At 27.6% G+C, this 19885-nt stretch overlaps 2 long non-coding RNA genes across 2 annotated transcripts in view; both read left to right on the top strand.

Moving 5' to 3' along the window:
- LOC107447050 (uncharacterized) overlaps nucleotides 1-2842 on the top strand; it is a 4909-nt gene extending 2067 nt beyond the window's left edge. The window contains exons 2-3 of the long non-coding RNA XR_001584472.3: nucleotides 1297-1311; nucleotides 2828-2842. This is a non-coding gene — a long non-coding RNA (uncharacterized lncRNA). The remainder of the gene's footprint in view (nucleotides 1-1296; nucleotides 1312-2827) is intronic.
- Nucleotides 2843-8437: 5595 nt separating this feature from the next.
- LOC139426060 (uncharacterized) lies at nucleotides 8438-18315 on the top strand. The gene is made up of 3 exons (XR_011637336.1): nucleotides 8438-15018; nucleotides 15311-15328; nucleotides 16920-18315. It is a non-coding gene; the product is annotated as an uncharacterized lncRNA (long non-coding RNA).
- Nucleotides 18316-19885: the final 1570 nt, after the last annotated feature.

Here is a 19885-nt window from a genome sequence, read left to right as displayed (position 1 = left end):
TATTTTACTCTTACCAAACAGAGAGAATTATACTATGCAAGGCCTCCAGGACTATTTTGTTTAATCCTTTCTGGACAGGGGAGGGGAGATGTTGTAGCCATTTGTTGAGTGTATGAAGCTTCCTCAAAGACCAATTTCCTTTTTTTTTTTGTTGTTGTTATTTGCACTGTCTCTGCTACATTTTAAACAGATTTGAAAACAATTACATTTTAACCCGACCGACCAGATTGACGAACCAATGATAATAATAATTACTTTACTTCAGTGAAAATTTATACAAAATATTGATGATCTAATGTCTATGAAACACTATTTAAAGGTCTACTTTTCAGTGATGATCTGTATTCTGTAACCACCACCCTTTTTACGAATTTTTAGAATCCGCATCAGAAAGGAAAATAAACATGTATGCAGATTCAGGTTCAAAAATTAAGACTAAAATGATAAAGAAGCAAAGTCACCATCTGAATCTGTTGAGTGAAAATTATGGAATAAAAGCACTTAAGCTAGTTTGATTGCTCAATGAAATTCATTAATAGTAATAATCTAATTTTAACTTAGAAATCGAAACCCTATCATAGAAGTTGAATTTTGATTCCTCTATTTTTATTCTAACAATAAAAGAAGATCCGACGTTTCCTGCTCATCTTTCCATACCAGTACATAGAGAAAAAAATATGCTCAAAACTAGCAAAATGTGGTAAAATATATCGTCTGACACCATGAGAACACCAAAAGAACGAATATATTTGTTCCACTTTGGTTATAATTTTGGTACAATTAACAATGAAATATTGTTTTTTATTATATGATACAATTTGGAAAATGTGGTAAAGTTTGGTATTGTTAACATGATATCTAAGAATCATTTATTAAAAGATATTTCTAAAATATCATATTAGTACCATAAAAACCATCATCCTGGAACAATTAAAATCATTTATTAGTTTGAATTTAACTTTTAGTTTTGTGTCTTTAACAAAACGTGCGACAATAGGAAATATAATTTTGAAAAACGGAAATTCTGGTTACCCGTTACCGTATGAATATAAAAATTATAATTTGAATGGTTTTTAGGTCACTTATCTTTATTTTACTCATCAGAAATATGGCTTTTGTCCCCAGAATGTATTCCTTCGTATAATTCTTTCAATTTTGATAGATTTTATGTCCTATAATACTTAATTTGCATATTTTTTTTCTTTCTTTAGTAAAAGAATCTAAAAAATATTCATTATAGGTGATCAAAAATGGTCTATATATAGATGGTGATAAATTTATTTACTTTTGTTTTAGCTGGACCTCTTTTTAGTATGTATCATTTACTGAAAATTTATTTTATGACACTATTAATTGCTATTCATTCTTACCTTATATGTGATTTTGACCAATATAATTTTTATGGATTCAGTTTTAAAATTTTAATGAAATATCTTAAAGTCCAAGAAATAATAATAAAATCACATTTTCAATTTAAATTTAAGTTAATAACTTACTTTTTTTAATACATTTGACCATAAACATGTAAAAGAGAAATGAAAAATTAATACCCTAGAAAAGTTGAGATTTTTAAAATGAATATTATTTATGTTCTTAATGTCCCCATTTGCATATGATGAATAGTTGCAATATTTTTTGATTAAAAAATTAAGCCATGTCTTTTTAAACATGTTAAATTATGTTTTCTCGGAACATATTAATTACGAATGCATAGGATGCAGCTATAATGTAAAAAAATATGCTCACAATAGAAAATCGTAGGATAGATTAAATCTTTGAAAGGAAATTTTATATTTTAAAAACTATTAGACTGCATTTTATTTAAGTTTTTTTCCCCAATTGTTAAATTATAAGTTATTTTTTTATTGTTAATAATAAGTTATTTTTTAAATCATATTCTGTCAGAAGCATTTTTTTAATTAATAATTTCTATATTTAACATTATGCAATGATTCATGCAATTAGTTTTTTCAAGTATATATTACAAAATTATTTTATAAGTATGATGGGTGGTCATCAGATTCTTACATAAAAATTCATGTCGAATTATAGACTGTATCAATTGTAGTAAAGTACTAAAAAGGTAGAAAAAACGCATTTATTTTCCTAAATGTTTAACAGAAACTTCTTTTTATTAAAATTGTGGTAGCGGTTAAATTTTTTGAATTTTTTAGTAAGTGAAATAGATTATTTTTACTATAAAATACGTATTATATTATAAGTTATAAGAAGAGCGATTTAATGTAAAGGTAAATGAAAATAGTGTAATTTTCATTTGTTCGTTACAACAGTATCTTTTTAAGAATTTCTTTTGTTAATCAAAATTTAAGATTCTTGAATTTGTTTTACTTTGTTAAACCAATGTTAAAGTAATGCCATTTTTTAATAACTTTTATGTAACTTATGTATGTAACTCTATAATTGGTAATCACTTTGTGTATGTAACTTATAATTGGTAATCACTTTGTGTATGTATGTAACTTATAATTGGTAATCACTTTGTAATATATATATATATTTATATATATATTACAAAGTGATTACCAATTATAAGTTACATACATATGACTGATATATATCTATATATTGTATCGTAGTAATACTATTACCAAAAATAGTCTTTTAACTGCAGCATTAATGTAACTGTGTTTATTAAACTTATTTTTAAAAGTAAATACTTTGCTACAATACTTCTAGCGTTTCAGATATTTCAAAAAATTGCAAAGACATGAAACGAAAAAAAAATTAACTGCATAAATTTATCAAGCATATCTGAATGATATATTTAATTGTATTTTTTATTAATTTTACTGAATATTTATTTCAGGAACAATCAATGATGGTAAAACAACATTTTTGTATTATTTAATTTATTGACATAATTTACTAAAATAAAAAGTAATAAAAAAATTGTTAACTTTTGAGGCCAGAATCAATAAATGTATTCGCTAGTATAAATGTAGAAAGGGTTTATTTTATGCTTTGCATGAATAAAGCAAGACAACCTGAAGAAAGCACAAATCAAGACACAAAAATTAGCATACTATAGTTATAGTTCTCCTCTGACACCCATCTTCCGACTTTTATTATCATGCTCAAGTTTCCCTTCACTCCCATTATTTAAATCATTTACTTTATTGTAATGAATTTTTTTCACTAGTTTGTCTGCTCCTTTGTATTTCTACACTAAGAAAGGTTTTTGTTTATTGAATCAAAATTATAGAAGTATAATCAATTTTTGCACTTTTATTTAGTATTTATTTATGTTCTCTTACTTTATTTGTTAGTAATAAACATATCAAGAACTGGACATTCCTTAAGTTTAGTATCAAAAAAGACGGAAGTTAATTTCATTAAGATTTCGAATAGATAATTCCTAGTTCTTTTAACATATTTTTTTCTAGTGTTTTTAACATATTTGAGTAATTTGTTTGCAAAGGATCATTATCCACGTGCCCGTATCACGTGCTTTTTTTCGAAGCTGCTATTTCGTAACTACAATTGTCTCTTACATAACTACAAAACTTTTTAACTCTAACTACAAGATAGTTTTTAATAAAAGCATATTTAAGAAATCTTGTTCAATAATTTAAAAAGAAAATGCATATTGAAAATTATGTTTCATGATATAATAAAATTGGAAATTAAAAATCCTTAATAATATGTGCTAGTTATTCGAATATACAACTTGCACATTTCATAGACTATTTGGTCATATAGTAGAAAATTTTCCTAGTTATGAAGTAAATATTAATATTAAACTTATAATAAAAGTAAACTACGTTCCTTAATTAACTTTATGCATTGCTCTCAAATCTTCTGCACTTATGAGAGATAAAATTACTCAAGAGAGAAATTTTATTTGTTTATAATTTAGGTCGCAGTATATAATTTTTGATGCAATATTATTTTACATTTGTAGGCAATTATAATTGTGTTAGAGATACCTCGAAAAACATTACTCTCCGTGATAAATACTAAAATCTAATTACACATTAATTAATGGAACCGAAATAATATTATTAAATATTTCTGCTCCAACACATTTAATATATTTCTCTTAGATTGTCTTCTCATACATCATTTCTTTTAATGTAAACTAAATCATTATCATACAAGATAGTATTACATAGTTGATAGTGTATTTCTAAATAGAGAATTCGATATTACTATTTTCCAGCTGATTTTTTATGAAATTCTTATTTTCAACTAATTTTTCTATTATTATTCTCAATCTCAAATATTTTATCTTCTCTTCATACATCTGATAAATTTTTTAAAGCAACTAATATTCACTATTATTTAGACAAATTTAAGTAGGAAAAACTTTCAAGCATTAATAAGCAGCATATGAGAACGATTTATCAGGTGATAACTATTTGCAACTAATTTCAGGCCCTGAACGATCACTTTATTATGAGCACCTTACAGGTTTACGTAAATATACTGAAATCCAAAACTGTTAGAATTTTAATTCTAAAATTACAATAAAATAACCTGTAGCAGTCTGTTCATACAATCAACCGTAAAGTTTACGATTAGAAACATTTCTTTCCCTTTATAGTTTTGAAGCCATTTACAAGTGGTATGGTTAAAAAACCATGAATATAAAAGTAACGGTTTTTTTAACCATTTATAAATAGCATAGTTTCAAAACCATAAATTTTAAAATTTAACTGGACATTGAATTTAAGCTTTTTGTCAGGTAATGAGCATTATATTTAAATTGCGGTTGAGTTATGTTTTATCAAGTGTACCTTGAAATATGATTTAATTAATTTTTCTGGTTGTTTCACATATCGAAAAAGATGGGAAATACTACATTTTTGTGTTAAGCGGCTTTATGGTGCTGCCATCTATGCAAGATATCAACGAATTCTAATAGTCCAGGGTCACAAATCGAGGAGTGCAGAACACTGGAAACTCTTCATGTGTTGAAGGATGAAATATTGTGGTGTCATAGCTGGAACTCAAAACCCAGCTCTGTTGGTCATGTGATGGACAGATTAGCCCACTCGTCTATAATATGTACCAAGCTGCAGGGAAATATATGGCTTTATTAGATATATCTGGTGCGATAAAATTCTGATTCTTCAACCATATTAGCCATTGATTTGAAACTTCACTTAAGCGCATTTTAGAAGTATAAGTATAATAAAAAGAAGTTCGAACAAAAAAATTAAAAAACCAAAGATTAAACAAAATTTAAAGCAAAAAAGGATTTGTCAAAATATTTAATTTGAATTATTAACAATATAAATGTCTTTGAGAAAAAAATATCTAAGCATCAAAAAAGTATGCGGATTAAAAAATAGCAATTGATTTTCAATTCAAGTTTTTTATATGAGCTATTTTTAAAATATTAAATCCATATTCAACATAATTGTTTATCATTTTTCAGTTATTATCATTGACTCTAGTAATAAAACAATGTTTGTATTTTCAGCTTTAGGAGTTGCTGGTGGTGAGTATTCATAATATATAGAATGTCTGAATAGTTTTAACCTTATTTCTTTATATTGTTACTGAACTTATCCATATTATCTTCGCGCAATTTGAAAATTTTTAAAAAAATGCTTTTTTTTAAAAAATTACAATTAATTGATCATCACAGTGTGACTAACAGTTTTAGTTGCGTGGAAGTTGTTGTGTGCTTTTAAAAATCAAAATCTATACTTCTTTGTGTTTTACAAGCAAAAACTGCATGTTTAATTTCATTTATATTCCGAAGAGCAAATTTTACCCACACTGTAAAAAATTTCGAGCTATGCTGCGCCAAACATTGGTATTCATTTGCTGGCTACATAAATTGGTGTCCAATTTTACTATATATTGATGCTTTCACTGGCTCCAAACAATGGGAGAAGGTTGCACCAAAAATAGGTATTTTGAAAGAACCTAAAAGCAACGAGAGGTTGCACCAAAAATTACACTCCTGCAAATAATTTATGAATTTTAGATTCCTTGAAAATATAATGCTTTTATCGAATTAGATTAAATAATCACTTCAAATTGTCAAAATTAACTGAGAGAAGATATAAATAATTTTAAAATTTGAAGTGCAATTATTTAGTTATAAAAATTATTTTATTTATTTCTTTATAATTTCAGACACTGTATCAGTTCGTACGTAGATTTTTGTTACTTACTCTAAGTAAATTCATTTTCAATATTGATTAAAGTCTTATTATTTTTATTTTGATGGAAAAATTGTTTTAAAGAATAAAATTGCTTTTCCTGAAAAATACTCTAATTATAAATCTATTTGAAAATATATTAACATTTGTTTTTCATACAAATATAATTCTATTTTTTCTTTTTAGTTGTTTCATTTCTTAACAGTAAGTATTTTCATATTATTATCTTCATGAAATCCAAGTAAGAATAAATTTTAATTGAATTTGATTAACAGTTAAACTATTTTTTTAAGCCAACCAAAATTTATTGAAAACTTATCGATAATTTATGGATATTTTTTTAAGCTAACTAAAATTTATCGTAATTTCATCAATTTCAAAGAAGAAATTCTTGCAAAACTATGACAATCAGAAAACAATTCATCTGCGTTGGAAAAAAAAATCTTTTGACATATTGTAATACATCATGTACACATTAAGTGAAACATTTATGGTCAAAACTACCAGAATGAGGTAAAATTTATCGTGTTTTAATACCAAAAATCTCGGTAATTTTCACAGAATTGCTTTGGAAAAGATTTTGTCGAAATTAACAATAGAATATTGTTTTGTAATGTGTCATAAAATTTGGGGAAAAAAGGAGAATTCGATAATTTAACCAAGATAACTTAGAAAATGGCATAATAAGCATTTATTAAGTTAAATTTACTTTTGAGTTTTTTATTTTTTGCTAAATATGTTGTAAAAAGATTTATAAACTTTGAGAAAACGATTTCACGTCAAATCGTGATCATATGAGCAGAAAAATTACCGAATAAATGGTCTTAATGCCGTATATTTAGATTTCATTACTAGAATTAAAGGGATTTTTTCTCAGAAATGTCATTGCCATACATTATGGTAATTTTACCGGAATATTTTTCTCCATGCAGATGAATCGGTATAATATGAACATGCAAAATATTATTTTGCTCATAAGACACTTCCATTTAAGCTCAAAATCTGCTACTAATAAGAAAAAAAAAATTCCGAATTTATAACTCTATTAAGATTCAAGTAACTTCATTATAGTAAGTCTAGGTAAGATGGCCAATTTAAATATCTCCGATATTTTTTTAATATATTGCAGTAGATGCAATTTCGCAGCAAGTAGTAGTAACTTGTTTATAAATTTGGACAAAACTATGCTTTGGGCTTTTCGTGACAAAAAAAAATCAATTAGAATTTCAATGTCTATTTCACTTAGGGGTCATATATGTTTTGCTAATGAAGCATTTTGTTATTTTTCAATGGGAAGAATATATTTTCGTTCAACAAGCGCTATACCTTTAGAATTAGAAATTAGTACAAATTAGGCTGTCATCTCATCAAGATTATGAGAGATGACCGTGTCTCATTAGCACGTATTAACATATCAGTGATATGTCAATATTAGTAAATAAAAAGTGGCCATCTCTCTTAATGATATTTGTTAATGATTTTCGTTTTGTTTTGTTTTGTTTTGTACTCTTAAGATGAAAGCTAATAAAACGAAATTATTAACTTTTTTAGTAAAATATTGAATCAGCGTTTTTAAATTTTTGAGGACCATACGAACCGTGCATTCCGATTCCGAAGACCTAGCATTTTATCCGATAGAGCCCTATAACCTAGTAGATAGAACACAGCACATTATCCGATTCTACACACTTAGAATTTAAAGAATATTGGTGTGTTAGCTGTTAAGAAAAACACCATATCACAACTAAAAACGATGACTGGATGAGATGTGCAAGGTGCGTGCAATGGCTTCTTAAAACATGCGCAAACTTTAAGAACATTTGCCAAAATTGTAGAAATTCATTTTTCGAAAGTAATTGATTAAATCTGTGCATTATATTTTGTTTATTAATTTTTTTTACTTTTTTTTTCAAGATAAAGTTTATTCCCTAAGGCTTCTAATAAGTTTTTCATGGTTAACTGTATGAAATAGGTTATTTTACATATTTTAAATTCACTTTTCTTTAGAGGGCTTTGAGACCTATACATTAATGAGAGAATGTCATTTGAGAGTTTAATTTCAAGCAAATTTTTTTTCATATTTTATTCTCGATAGTCCATTATTTTTTGCTCGAAATAGGGTGAGCAACATGTATGAGATTTCATAGCATGAATAAACATTTCTAGTATCTCTATTCTTTGTATTTTTGTTTCAATTTGGAAAAAAAAAACTATGGTCATCTATAGTTATTTAAATTTTTTTAATACTTAGATGTCACTTTTATCAGATTTTTAACATAAATTTTGTTTTCCAGAACATACCAGTAAGTAATTTCTTTTCAAAAAATACTATTTCATTGACTGTAAAAGTTCATATTAGAAAATTAGAAATTTTAAATATTATTTTGTAAAAATAATTGTAGAATTAAAACACTTCTCCTTCCGTATTATACATAGTGGTTCTAATTAACTCAAAGATCTCGTAAGCAAATAACATTAATACCAAAATCGTGTGATATGCCTAAAAAACCTGTTATTATGCATCGATAAATTTAGCGCATAACACTAAAAATCATCGTTAATGGGGAGTTTTTGTGTAAATAATAGTTATTAGTAAGGAGGAATAAAGGGGATACAAATGGGAGACTAAGGACTAGAAGTAAATTGATGAGGAATGAGAACATTCACATGAGGGTTTAATGAAGTTTAATTGAGAAAAATTAAAAAAGTAGCAAAAAATCAAAAATAAGAAAGATCCTAAAAATTATGATTTTGGAAAAGTATTAAAAAAGTATATAATTATTTGAAAGAGGGGAGGAGAAATACCCTTAAGGGTAGGAAATATATTTTTTTCCATGCATAGAAAACGTGACAAGAGAATACTTTATAAAGTTTCAAACCTCTAATAATAACACTTCCCAATTTTTCCGTTGAAATACTGGGAAAAATATCCTTCCAGTAACATTCACTTTTCCCGATCTTGTAATTCTATTCTTTTTCACGACGGACAAAATGTAGTCATAAAGTTTTTAGGAAATTTTCTCTGGCTTTCAAATATATCATAAAAAATTTTCTCTCCTGCATTTTTTTTAAAAAACTGTACGAAAAAAACCCCCCAGATTTTTCCAATTTTTTTCCCAGAAAAAATTTGATTGCAAAATGTGGATTCATGTTCAGCACCCCAAAAAATGTAAGTAAGCAAAATATAAGAAAATCCAGCCAATTTTCCAGGTATCGCCAAATTTTGAGCTCTGTTGCTTGGTCTATCCGATATTTATTGCACTTTTTGGTTCTATTTTTGCTTCTCTTATTCGAAAATCTCTGGCATCTTGGTGATATTTGCATTGAAATTTTTAATAGTATCAAAGTCTAATTTGCAAGTAAGTAATTAAATTTAAGTTAAAGGAACTTATTTCCGAAAAGTTCGTTAAGAATTTAAACTTTTTCAATGCTGTTATGTATATCTAAACATATTACTTATAAATTGAATCAATATATTTTTAAATAAAAAGTGACATTATTTTAAAAATTTATGGACATCTGCTTTCTTTTAAATTTTCCAGGTGGTCCCATAAACAGTAAGTCAGTTACAAATAACATTAATTAACTATGAGAAAAAAGTAAAATGTCACAAAAAAGTAGGGAAACATGGTTGAATTCTCTCTTTTTTAATATATGAATACGTTGCACGTTATTATACACAGTACACTGAGAAAAGAAGTTTTTCGAACTTGCCAGAATATGGTATAATTTAACTCATTTCTGGCTCGATAGCAATAGCAAAAGCAGGCTAATTTTTACCGAAACGCTTTAATAATGATCTTGGGAAAACTAATGGCAAAGTATTGCTTGATAATATGTGTTAAAATTTGGTAATTTCAAACCTTAGAGTATGGCATAAGAGCCATTTATTCAGCAAAATTCACTTATCAGTTCTGCATTCTTACTAAATGAAATGTGTGATAGTAAGAATTACAATTTTGAAAATTTCTAGTAAGCCATTACCTAAGATTGGAAACAGTTACCATATGAATGGTTAAAATACCAGAATGGTTAAAAGAGAAAAGTACAGAGCCGTAAAACGTTATCGCAAATTATATAAAGTAATAAACTATTATAACTCGATCCATGAAATATTTTCAATTTAACGTAAAGATTATCGAAAACTATATTACTTTTCCCACAATAACAGTATCTAACTACTAACATTAACTATAATAACAGTGTTAACTATTATAATAGTAACAGTTTAAAAATTAGTACAGTAATGATTGATGCCTGTCTTAGTAACAGCTATGTGTTCACTTGCGCAGACCACCTTTAAACACACAAAATATGCATTTAAACTAAATCTGAACGATGATTTTAAATCTTTTCAAAGCTGCAGGACGTAAACAGTTTAACTAGATTTTATTAGCTTGTTCGTAAACTGCAGAAAAAAATGGATCTAATCCGAATTTATAATGATAAGAAATTAATCTTTTTTACTTTAAATTTTTTTAAATGTTGCGTTTTAATCAAAAGGATTTGATTATAATTTTTTTTTCACACTGCAAATAATTTTTTTTTTGTGAGGCACTATATTAGCAAATGAGTACTTTTGTTATACATAATTTTCCAGCATTCGCTGTATTTTAACTGAAAGTATCAATCAAAATATATCATATTTTAAAACATTGTATCTTGTTTCTAAACGAAATTAAGAACATATCCTTTTAGAAATAGAAAATTTAAGTTTCTCATAAAATATTTAATGATTGTCACATGACAAAAACTGACTTAGTATATAGAAACACTGCCTGAATATGTAAGATAATTTCGAATTATTTTTTATTATTGCTGATGAAAACATTTCAGTTGTTAAAAAATAATTTTTTTATTATATTAACTGCAAAACTAGATATTTATCTCATTATCTCATTCCTGCCATTAAGGAATTCTTAGATACAACATTCGAAATATTAGATGCTAAGTATAACAAAAATGTTTATTAACGTACTTAATGAATATATTATTATTTCCAGATGCAGTGAATGGAGGTAGAAGCATGATTTTTTACAGGCCTAATAACACAATGAATTTAAATTTCATGTTTACCAACTTACGTTTTTCATAATATAACAGGGGTGATTGTGAGCCCAAGTCAAAATTCCGGAAAATATCTTGAGTAAAAAAAAAGTTTAAATCGAAAAATTAGAAAAAAATTTAAACAAGGATTTTTCCTTTTTCTCAATACTTCTTAGTTTACTTAAAATATATTTAAAATTTTACACATACCTATACCATTTACACATATCTATGATGATCTGGAGAAGTAATTGAAATTTACAAATGCATCTTTCTTTCTTGAGTTTATTATAATAACTATTTACTGATAAAAAATGAATATTAATCTTGAATATAAGCTTATAAAGTATCAGGCTCTCCCTTACAAACAAATAAAATAAACTGTGTTTTCAAGTTCCAACTTTGAAAACTTGATTTCCGGAAACTTTTGTGATCAATGATTTTTTTAAACGTTTGAACCTTCGATCTCCGGAAACTTCCGGATCACGGTCAACGAAAAATCCGGAAATCCGGATTTTTTCCGGAGCGCAATCAGCCCTGTTACATAGTTCATTCATTGTCAAATTCAGCTGTAAGAATTATAATAAATCTAAAATTTCTAATAAAAATAAAAGATTGTATTAATAAATGCTTTACGAGCATAGATATAACAAAGTGAAGAAATATCAATGGTGATTGGAAATTAATTAGATACTAAATTTAGAAATCAGTTATGAAAAACAACCAAACTTAGACTATTTTAATTGTTTTTTCCAAATTAGAATTCCAAATTAGAAAATGCTTACAAGCCTGCAAATATTTTTACGAGTTTAGGAAAGTCGATGTTTTGATAATTACTACTGTTTGAAACAAAAAATTTAACTCAGATTTCTAATACACCTTTTATATTGTTTCTATCCTGCACCTTACGTATCCTGCACCTTACGTTCATGGTCTTTTAACCATACTAATTCTAAACGATTTCTAAACTGTAAAAGTAAAAAAAAAATTATCATAAACTTTGTCATTAATCCTATGGACAGACAGCTACCGAGTATTTTACGATAATTTTAGAATAAAAATTGTAACAGAATATATTATTATTTTTGCGGAGATTTTTCATAGGCTACTTTGTTTGAACGCACGTGTTTTTCATGATTGGTTGATTTCACAATAAAAAGTAAATAATAAAACAGTCATGTGACACGCTAAAATACTACCTGAAAATCAGTTATTTGCTTTATTTACTTCCTATTTTCATGTGTATAGATAATTACTATTTATTTACTTTTTACAAAATAAGTTTTATTCACTCTATTAAATGTAATAAGTTGTTAGCAGTACTTTTAAAAAAAACACTAGCAGAATAATGTAGCATGGAATTCAAAAACAAACTAAATTGGATAAACAGCTTTATACTTACTTACTGGCATAAACAGCTTTTTGCACTTACTGATTTATTTGCAGTTGCTGGGTTTGCTGAGAGTATGTACATTTTCATATCTTTCCTTTGAGAAGTCTCAAATAGTGATAATGATACATAGTTCATATACTACTGAATTTAAAAGCTTTATCGTATTAAAGAACAAATTAGAGAGACTACAGAGGTCAAAATTATTAAGGTTTGACTTGTGACATTTAAAATCCTTCTAATGACGAGCACAATTGAAATTATTGTTTCTAATGACAAATTTAATGGCTTAATTGTTAATCCAAAAATATAATAATAAACAATTTCATATCGTTTCTTGGTTTTAAAAGAAAAAAAGACACTTTGCATCTTTGAGGTGATTATATATATACATATATATGTGCGTGTATCAAGGCAATGAGGTACGCGGATCAAAAAAAAAAGGTTTATTTTGCAAATAGTACACTCTATAATAGAAAAATCGACGCATCAAGAACACACTACGACGCTCAAAATCGACGCTCAATCAGGCTGGAATGATGCCGACTGGGGACGTATAGTCTTTAGCGACGAATCCCACTTCCAACTGTGTCCTGACGATCATCGAAGACGTGTTTGGAGACACACAGGGCAGAGGGGGGATCCTGCCTTCACTATTGCACACCACACTGGCCCTCAACAAGGCATTATGGTTTGGGGTGCAATTTCCTTTGACAGCCGGACCCCTTTGGTCGTCGTTAGAGGTACACTTACTGCACAGCGGTACTTCGACGTCATCCTAAGACCTGATCGTTCTTTTTGCAGTGTTCTGGGCGTGTTTTTCAGCAGGACAATGCCAGACCACATACGGCACGTGTTGCTATGAACTGTCTGCAAGCTTGTCAAACTCTTCCTTGGCCTGCCAGATCACCAGATATCTCTCCCATTGAGCATGTCTGGGATATGATGGGAAGGCGATTGCATCTGGCACGGAATGTTGATGAGCTCGTTCGACAATTGGATCGAATGTGGCAGGAAATACCGCAAGAGACCAGCCGGAAGCTTTATCGGTCTATGCCACGCCGTGTGGCAGCTTGTATCCAGGCAAGAGGCGGGTCAACACCTTATTGAACTTGTTACTGTAACTCTGCAATAAATTATTCAATTGTTCGTAAATTTTAATCATTTACTATTCTGTACATTATCTTCCTATCCACTAATTTTCGTTTCAATCGGACAACTCCTTCTTGGTGCGTCGAGTTTTTTGTTATAGAGTGTATAAAGTGCAAGGAGATGAAATCATGCAAAATCGAACTGCTTTACTATAAATATTAGGGAAAATCTTTCCCTATGATCTCTTAAATTACACGCAAAAAGGGAATAATTTCTTATTACTAGTTCAAAAAATAGGTCAAGGGATTTATCCGGTATTCATGTTTGGTTAAGGAAAAAACTTGAAATGTTAATTCTAGCATTCTTTAATTTCAATTTAGAACTAAAACTCCGGATAGGAATAATAAATATGAGAAAGCGTAGGTTTTGAATAATAAATTAGGAAAGAAAATTTAGATAAATAAATAGCTATAATAAATAGCAAAAATAGCTATATATATATATACATTTGTTTTCCCTTCCTCAGATTTAGGAAATCAGTGGTGTATTTATTTCAATACATTATATTTATTTTCATTCTTTGAAACTCAACTAAATTTAATAAAAATTAAAAATGTAAAAGATAAAATCAAGTATGTAAAACATAAAATCAAGTGGTATGAAAAAGATAAAATCAAGTTTTTAATCAATTGTAATAATATTTCAGGAACCCTTTTGGGTAGTAAGTATTGCTTAATTATTCCTCTTCTTTCGTAATAAAACAAACAAAAACTGTACGTAAAATTCAATAATATATATATTTGTTCTAAAACACACTGTCACTCGTGCCTGTGTTACTTGCAGGCAACATTTCGTGCTCACTCTATGTTTCTGATAACTTTTCCTTGCATAATTTAAATTTTCATTCCCACTGAAATATCCGCTGTACCAGTTTTAGGCACATTTTTTAGGTATAAGAAGTATTTATTTTAAGTTTGCCAAATTAAAAAAAAAATTAAAAGTAACAAAGTTTTCTTTTAAAATCATATGATGAATATTCTTGTTTATTTACTGAATACTTAAGTGAGGAAATCAAAAATTATATCTTACATAACAGTTTGTCAAAACAAAATTACGAATTCAATGTAATTCACTTTGGAATAAAGTTATCATGTTAGAACGTTGTTGGAGAAATTATCAAGTCAATTTTGAAGCTGTAAGTGTTACCATTGCACCCATTTAAGTGTGCAAAAAATATATATACATAGATCTCTTTATATTTTATAAGCACAAATATGAGTTTTTCCTTTTTTTAATTAAACTATATCAAACTTACACTTATTTCTACTTATGTTTCAGGAAATAAAAAAGAGGGTAAGTAACTGTTTTCTTTTATTGAATTATTGCGTAAGATACAGAACATAACGAGTAACCCAATTTTAAAATTTTTGTACAGCCTTTATTCAATACCTAAAAACTACTAATTTTCATTGTTGCGTCAAATAATTTTGAATAAATTTTTTATTTATATTACATAATAAGCAAGCCTTATAAGACAGCAATTTTGGGGGGTTTAAAAATATCCATAATTAGAAAATATCTGGCAAGCTTTCATAATATATTATATAGTTTTATAAAATAAATACTTTATTAAAATTGCTTTCAGCTCCTGGAACTTTATCAGGTAATGTATTATCTTTAAATGTATAGAGTATATCAAATACATTATTATCTAAAATTACTTGAACGAAAAAAGAAACCTTCACATTTAAATTAGTAGAAAGTAAAGCGTCGGTGCCTTATAAAATGAACACGCTTTCATTTTATTTAACGAGATTAGTATTAAATGAAAAAAGGATTATCGAGACGGTTCTAATTAGTAGAGTAAGTTTCAGTTTTTTAAGATGTACAGAGATAAACTATTTCTTTATTAATTGTTTTTACTCTTTGTTCGATCAGGAGGGTTTAAGTAGCCACACTGGAAACATTTAACGGCGTATTCGTAATTATATTTGCGTTTCTAGTAAAATAAACTTCAAAAATTGAAAGAATTTTCAAGTAAATGTAAAGGCAATTTATAAGATTCGAATCATATTGTTTTGCTAAATGTGAGTGTCGTGATCAATTAGTAGTGAAGAGAAAATTTTACTGCTCGGCACTACAATCATTAATCTACGTTTTAGAGAAAAACAATGTGTAAGCAAATTATTTTATTGGTGCATTTGAATAATAATAGAACAGTATATAGGAGCAAATCTTAAAAATCTACTGCTACACTATTATCTGGAGATATTGAAGAATAATGGTTCATGTCCATTTTTCACAAAAAACGACGACTGGATCTCCATCTGCTGCATTTTGAGGGTTACTAAAATTTGAAAAGCCAATGACATGTAAAATCTGTTCTGACTAAGAGTTATTACTCAGTGAAGATGGACAATGCTGAGGGGGAAATGTTCCTTCCCACGTGTAGACAAGATGAAAGATGAAAGTGAAGAAGACGACGGTGAGAAAGTAATGACCGGGGAAGAATTTTGAGGAAAAAAACAGTTCTAACTAACTTTAAAACTCTCAGACTTTGAAAATTGTTTTTCTCAGGATGAACTTTCATGATCTAGACCACCCCTCTTTCCTCTTCATTGTGTTCAGTTTTCTTCATTGTCTTCAGTTTCAATCTTGTAGTTTTTAACTAAATGTATTTTTTTTAACTAAATGTACTTTTTATTTTATATCAGCATTGAACAGCTGACCCAATTTTTGGGTTTACGACTACTAATGTTCAACTCCGTAGCCTTGTAATTTTTTACAAGGAAACTCCTAGATCAAGTATAGGAAGAAATTTGCCTTCGTAGAGGCCTTTTTGATGGAACTAACCAGCATTTGAGTTACATGGTGAGGAAGATAATGAGAACCTACCAAGGTTAGCCTGCTCTAACCCATGATCTGTCTACCACTGAGGATATTTCACGTTAGTACTGTGGTCGGTTCAAGCCGGATGTGGAATTCGCATAAACCAGTCACCTCCGGGACTCGAACCCAGTTCACCTTATTGGAAGACGGACGCTCTATCCCCTGAGCCACCGCTGCTCAAATGTATACACCCAGAAAAAAGAAAAAGAGAATGACTCATAGAGGCAATTTTTATAATTTTAAATTTGCCATAAAGTGTACTAAGCCTTTTTTTAAATAGGCCGATTGTTTTATAATTTTTTTTATTAAACAAAATCATTTTATTGTGAATGTATTTGTTGAATTAGACGTTTCTATTTTTATAGAATTTTCAGAAGGCCGTAAGTATCTATTCAATGGTATCAAATTAATACATGAAATAAAAATTACTAAAATAATATTTTAGCACTTACAATTAATGCCCTTTATTTAATTCTTCAACAAAAATTTAAAATTCCGATAAAACCAATAAAAGAACTTTATTTTAAAATTTAAAACTATTAATATTTCATACGCTTTAAACTATTTTTATTCAAAAATCATAATTTCGAAACATTCTTTTATAATTCGAAATACAGAATTTCCAACAAGCTTAAATTAATTTGAAAAAGTTGCTAATACAAAAATAAAATTAATGGTGGAATAGTGAAAACTGTAACATTTTCACAAACATTTTTCAAGATACGAATCAATGCCAAAAGCCCTTCCCCTTTCACCCTTTGTGTTTCATCTTCTTAATCCCTCGATCCTGCTGATATCATGAAGAGAGTGTTTTAACTGATTTTTGTTCATCTTACAATCTAAATCCACCAAACTGAGCTCAGCGTCCTCCTTGGTAAATTTATCAGACTCCTTGTTGCCAAACTCCCCCGAAATTGCTTTGATTCAATAAATTTGTGTTTGCTTTTGTTTAACTTCTTTATCTCTTTCACATCTTTTGGAATTTGAGAAAGTGTAGCAAGAAACTGAAGACAGTACAAATTATCGCTTGCGCTATTTAATTTTCATGAAGACTTTGTAGTGCTCTTTAAATGACCTGATACTCAGCCATTTAGGAACTGACATAATTTATCAATCTGCTTGACTATGACTGGAATAATTAAACCTCATCAGAAAATCCACAGCCAACCTTAGTTTTAGTCTTCATTTCTCTATTAATGTCATAAATATCGGCTATCTTGCTGTCGCCTGTAAAAACTTCATAGACCTGACCATCCTGTGAGCTATAATCCCAGTGTGTAGTATTGTAGTCTTTTAGTTTGAAATTTAAAACATTCTTAGGGTAAACCTATTTGATTTATATAGTTTTGCAATCTCTTCACCTTACTTTCCACGTTCTAAGGCAGTATATTCACTTAGTGTAAGGTCTATTGGCATAACGTTTTGCCAAAATCTGTATCGCCTCGGTCCTAGTGGTGCTGTGGCATTTTGTTATATTCATTAAGGCAGTTTTTCGTATTGAAGTGATTTTATTTATCAACTTTTAAAGAACACTGATAATATTTGAATCATATCGCGTATATATTTATAGATAAGGTTAATTATAATGTATTATGATAAACTATAATTTTGAGTGAGGTCTATCGTAGTCTACATTGCTATATACTACGGAAGGATTTTTTTTATGCAAGATGTTTCTTCGTTTACAATCATTTCTGTCATTAACCATATATTCATTCTATTTACTCGTGTTTTTCAATTATGAACAATTTTTTACAGTTAAAAACATTACAAAAAGTGAGTATTTTTAAACTTTGCTCTTAAAATTTTCATACAATGTAGTAAAAATTTTAAATTTTTTTCGTTCTTCAGAAGATGCAGCTTTTTAAAGCAACTAATCATTAAAAACATACTTTGTGGGCTAATAAAAAAGTGAATTGTTTATAAATCCAGCATTTTAAAAATTAGTTTTCAAAAGTATAAATAAAAAACTAATTATTAGTACAAAAAATTATCATTATGATCAATGATCGCATGATCAATGATATAACTTAAAATTAAAACGTATTACGTTACATTTTATTTTTAATTAATCCTGTATTTTTTTCTTTAACTTTATTTAGACGAAAGTAAGTAATTGTTACTCATTCTAAAAAGTCAGAAATATATTATAGATTTCTCAGTCTATATTTTTTTCCCAAAGATTATATTGTTGAAAGAGACATATTGAAGCTAATATGCGTTCATTTATATTATGAATATTATATACTTCTAATTTGTAATAATTATTATATTATAAATTATAATTATTATACTCATGATTTCAAACTGTCTAAATAGTCTTGAAAAATAAAATTATTTTTACTAGTATACGTCTTACACAAAGTAAATAAAATTATAAAACAAAATTAATTATAAAGCAAAATTAATTTTATGAAATATTCCATTTTATAACTAAAATTAATTTTATTTATAAAATTAAGAATCTTAAGAATCAATTAGTTATTTTTAATTCTCAGGTAAAATAATGTTTATAAAAGTGTTTTAAATCAGTGAATAGAATATAGAGTGTAAGTACTCAAAACCAATTAGCACTCTTGTGATATATTGCTCATTTTAAGAATAAAGATTTGAATCCTTGTAAGAAATTAAGTTAATTATTGGCAAAATGGCCAATTCAAACTTAAAATTACTTTTACAGATGTTGAACATCAAAATGTATTTTGAAGTGAATAAAATAGTTGACAAAGTAATTTTAACTGAATAAAATAATGAAACGTCTTGATTAAGCTCTATTAAATCTTTAATATTATTGTACATTTGTTAACCCATTTTCTTTGTAGAATGCAAACACACAATAGATTTAAGTTTTCTTATTTAGTAAGTCATATTGACTCTAATTTCTATTAATTTTTTTTTCATGTAATTTATTTAACAATCAACCTCTACAGTTACAATACATAACTTATGACTGCAGTATTTCCAACTTATTTTAAACATCCAAGAAAAACTGTAACAGCCTGAACTACAAAACATGAAAAAAACATGTGCAAAAAAGTTTTTAATTTTGCAACACAATTTAACAAATCAATGCACAAATAAATTTGCTTTTCTTACAATTACCTGCAGTTATACTTTGTCATTCCTTTTATATTAAATATCCTGGACATGGAATACATTTTATGTGTTTAAATATTACATAATACATTTTGTGCAGATATTTAAGCAGTATTCAAGCAATAAAATTCACTAAAGAATACTAAATTTCAAACAATTATTGTCTAATAAATTATTTTATTACAAATTTTTTTAACAGAAGCTGCTAAGAAAAGTAAGTATGCCGAACATCTCT

This window comes from Parasteatoda tepidariorum, chromosome 7 (assembly GCF_043381705.1).
Source record: "Parasteatoda tepidariorum isolate YZ-2023 chromosome 7, CAS_Ptep_4.0, whole genome shotgun sequence".
Classification (NCBI taxonomy): domain Eukaryota; kingdom Metazoa; phylum Arthropoda; class Arachnida; order Araneae; family Theridiidae; genus Parasteatoda; species Parasteatoda tepidariorum.
This window is presented reverse-complemented; position numbering and strand designations above follow the sequence as displayed.